Consider the following 4,703-nt stretch of genomic DNA (forward strand, 5'->3'; position numbering starts at 1 on the left):
GAGATGTGCACCTCCCAGCTCCTGAGGATGCACAAGGAGGCCATGAGGCTCCCGTGCTGCAAGGGACTGTGCCTCCTCACAGGCATCAGTGGCAGAGACAACAGCCATAGCCAGAGTCGTGATGGGGTTGACTTTGTTGGGGCTTTCAGCTTTTCCACAGCCCTCTGTCATCTCCACACAGGCTGTCCTATGGGTTGCATCCCCTGTGCCTCTTTCCCTGGAGCTGTCCTCATCCCCCCAGCTGTCTCACCTCGCTCCCACCTGAGCCTTTTCATTCCTTTCCTGATCTCTCACCATCCTCCCTGGCTCTTGCTTGAAACACAAAGCCTTGGGCTGATCCTGAATCCTTCTGAGTGATGTGTTGCTTTGCTGCTTGTGTCCACTCTGGCCTTCCCCAGCTGCACAGTATGACATTATTTCTTTCTCATGCTGTTTTCCACTATGAATAAAATCAACAGCTCTGAAACCTCTCTTCAAGCACAGTCAGTCTACTCCTAGACTGTCCAATGTCTCCACTCCACTATGCTACTACATTCAAACTCCCTATACTGCTCATGCGCTTGAGGCCTCCAAACCCCATCTTGGGAGATGTCTGGGCACTCGCCAAGTTGTTTGTATTAAAATAGTGTGGTCATAGGCCAAGAAAGACCAAGTGAGGGTTTTTATCAGGGCCTGTATTGGCAGGACAAGGACAACGTTTTTAGATTTAGATTTGATTTAAAGAGAAATGTTTTACCATGAGATTGTGGAGACAGTGGAACAGGTTGCCTAGAGAAGTTCCAGGGAGGACACATCCATCACCTCTTTGGGCAACCTGTTCCAGTGTCTCATCACCCTCACAGTAAAGAATATCTTCCTTAGATCTCAATCTAACCTCTTCTAGCATTAAACCTTAACGTTTGACCTCTCCCTACAATCCCTGATCAAGAGTCTCCTGCCATGCTTCCTGCAGGACCCCCTTAATTAATGGAGACAGCAAGACGGTCTCCCTGGAGTCTTCTCTTCTTGAGGCTGAACACCCCCAGCTCTCTCAGCCTGTCCTCACAAGGGAGGTGCTCCAGCCCTCTGATCATCTTCATGGATTCCTCTGGCCCAGCTGGAGCAGGTCTGTGTCCTTCTTATGCTGGTGGTCCCAGATCTGGACACAGCACTGCAAGTAGAGTCTCATAAGAGCGGAGTAGAGGGGGAGAAAAACTTCTCTCGACCTGCTAGCCACTCTTCTCTTCATGCAGCCCAGGACACGGTTGGCTTTCTGGGCTGCGAGCTCACGTTGCTGGCTCATAGTCAGTTTTCCATCCACTCTTACCCCCAAGTATTTTTCTGCAGGTCTGATCTTAATCCACTCCTTGCCCAGCCTGTACCTGTGCTTAGGATTGCCCCGATGCATGGCCAGGACCTTGAACCTGGCCTTGTTGGAATTCAGGAGGTTTGCACGGACCCAGAATTTGTGCATGGTAGAGCAGGGGAATGAGAGGATCCCAGGGCCAGGTGCTGGATAGATGGAAGGTTCAAGTCCAACTCTTGGAGGGATCCATTTTGTCTATCTATTTAGGTACAGATGTTACAGTACAATAGCCTAGCATAGCAACAGCCCACCCTTGTTTCTCTTTCTCCACTGCCCATGGTTTGGATTGCCCTAGACACCTTCCTTCCACCACGGGTCTTCCCTTGACAATAATGTACTTATGGGGCAGGGAGGTTGAGTCAATGTAGGGACAGGGCTCCTCTGACAGGGACCATGAAGTAGCTGCCGGGAGGTGACAGCAAGGACAGTTTACAAAGAACAAATTAATATGTATTGACCTCATTGTTTTTAGGAAGGCAAAGCTTGCCTGGAGCTGGTGGTTGAAAGGAAAAGTCAAGAGCAAAAGGAAGAGCTTCAATTGCACATTAGAGACCAAGGCAGAAGAGGAAAATACAGGGCTGCTGATGAATGGTGAGGGTGATTTAATAACAGCAGAGACAGGTGAGGATGGGGCACTCAGTGCCCTCTTTGCCTAATTCTGTACTGAAAGGTCTCCAGTCCTCTGTGCTGAGGGAAAGGGCTCCACGAGCAGGAGAGCACGCATTGGCAGGAACCTCAGGCAACCCAGCAAGGCCAAGTGCCCGTGTGTGACCCTGCAGGACATCCCCCTGGCAATGGCCCAGGCTGGGAGCTGCCTGGCTGGGAGAAGCCCCGTGGGAAAGGTCTGGGTGGGTTGGAGAGGAGGCAGCCGTGTGCCCTGGCAGCAAGGGAGGCCAGCTGCACCCAGGCCTTTGTGGCCAGCAGGACGGCCAGGAGATCACGAGAGGGGCTTGTCCAGGTTACTGTGTCCGGATTGCAGATCCCCAGTACAGGAAGGATGTTGGCAAGCTGGAGGGGGTTTAGTGAATGGCCCCCAAGACAGGCCGAGCTGGAACACTTTGCCTGTGAGGAGAGGCTGAGGGAGCTGGGCTTGTGCAGCCTGGAGAAGGGAAGGCTGAGGGGCAGCTCCCTGCAGCCTCTCCGCACCTATGAGGAGGTCTGCAAGAATACAGAATGGGGTTCTCCACCATGGAGCATGTTAAGAGGCTGAAAGAGGAGGGTTGGGGACGTTCACCCTGGACATAAGGAAATGATTTTCCATCAGTCTCAGGGCTAGTCCTGATCAGGGAGGCCATGAGCCCTGCGTGCCCTCCTGCCTGCCATGGCTGCTCAGGTCACAAGAACAGAGGTGCCCCCAGAATCAGAACGCAGGTGGGCCTCTTCCACCTGCCTCAGCCCTCCCCTCCCCAAGGAGGTAATTTCTGCTGGGTGGGTTCTCAGATGCACTGGATGACCTCAGAATGCCTGCTGGCCAGCATGTCTCCTGAGGGCCAGTCAGGCTGCTGCAGTGGAAGCCACCTCAGCATCATCACCATTCCTGCCACCTGCCCTTGGCCTGCCTCTCCCCGTCCTCTCTGTCCCTAGCTTGTTTCTGCTGGGATGAGTGGTTTTGTGATGCACTTGTTGGCCCCAAATTTCTGGGGCCAGCTGCTGGCCAATCAGGCTCCTGTAGCAGTGGTGGCCTCGCAATCACCACCACCATTGGTGTTGCCTTTGCCCATCTCTCCCCATCCACTCCCTTGACTCCTCAAATCTGCTGCAGCCCACGTTCAACAGCCAAACCCAGCCCCTCTCCTGGCCTTTCCCTCTCCCCTGCCCCACGGCTGGACAGAACCAGCCTGGGACGTGGTGCCTTCAGGCTTTGCAGGGCTTGTGCATAATGACTGCAACAAAGCCAAGATCAGAGTCTGTGCTGTGCAGCACACCCCATCAAGAAATGACGCTGTTAAACAGTAGATTTTCAGTGGTGGCAACCATGCAAGAGGGGCTTCTGTCCAATTACTAATAGGATGTGCTACTACCAAGATGCATTTGGTGTTTCAAGCTGTCACTGGCAGAAGACCCACGAAATCAATCTGCAGTTGTGCCCGTGGGTCTTCACTCCATTGGTGCTGGACTGGGGCTTTAACTCCAGCGTAATCTGCACTGGTCATGGCAGGAGAAAGACAGCTCCTATACCAGAGATCTACATCCTGCTTCCTGTTAGGCCAGCACTCACTGTCCTTCCCTCTGCTCAGAGGGTTTGCCTTAGCTCATGGATGAGATTAATTAGATTCTACCTGAACATTCTAAGTTACTTTAACTATGGGTCATCCCCAAGAATGTGCTGGCAAGGGTACCAGGATCCATGGTGGCAGCCCACAGGAACCTGGGCCTTCCCAGAAGAACCAGTGGGACTTGAAGAAGACTTACGTTTGAATTCCCAGACTCCAGTGAAGGCATTGCATTTATTGCCACTTATGTTAGTGAAAATAGTTCCTCTGCTAGAAACTGAGATGCTGTTCCATCTTTCTCTAGCTCATTTTCAAAAATCTTTAGTTCTCTTTCTAAATCTTGTGGTTGGACAATATCTAGCTGCAGTTATTTAATTTGTAACCAGAGTCTGTGTCTGTGGACCCTAAGATCTTATGTTGTTTTGATTAAGACAGTGCACTTAATTTGGGAAATATCCCCTACTTCAATTTCTGGATGTCTTTTTGTATTTTCTTTACCTTCTCACCTGTTCCACTCAGGACAAACCTATTTCTGAATGCACCAGATTGGATCAAGATTCTCTATTGCTGGGTAAGTGGAGAAGCCTGAGGAGCCCCTGGGCCAGGAGTCTTTTCCTGGGAGAGGGGCTGGCACAGAGGGGCTTGCTGGCAGGGGACAATAAGGATGCCTGGGAGACCAGAGCAAGGGACACAGGGAGACACTGGCCTCCGTCTCCTCATGCCATGGCTGGCCCTCAGCCCTGGGGCTGATGGGGAGGCTGAGACACCTCTCTTTCCTTCCTTCACTCCCCACACTTGGATGGGCCTCAGGAAACATCCAGGAGCCTGGAGGATGCACAAACCTCCTGGGCTGAGGTCCCATCGCTGCAGGGGAAGAGGAAGTGTGTGAGACAGATGGGAGTGCAGGGAGAGAGTGTGTGTGTGTGGGGGGTGGCAGTGTGTGTGTAACAGAAAGGAAGATGCGAGGTGTGTGGCAGAGGGAGGTATGGGAGTGTATCGTAGAGAAGTGAAAGAAGTAGAGTTTTGATTTGGAGGCATCAGAAGAAGGAGGGTGTGCAGTTCAGTGCTGAGACATGGAGCTATATAGAAGATTGAAGTGAGGCTGGGTTCAGGGATAACTTTGACAATTGAGGAACAATAGCAGG

This window comes from Tyto alba, unplaced genomic scaffold (assembly GCF_018691265.1).
Source record: "Tyto alba isolate M040663 unplaced genomic scaffold, T.alba_DEE_v4.0 Super-Scaffold_35, whole genome shotgun sequence".
NCBI classification, from domain to species: Eukaryota; Metazoa; Chordata; class Aves; order Strigiformes; family Tytonidae; genus Tyto; species Tyto alba.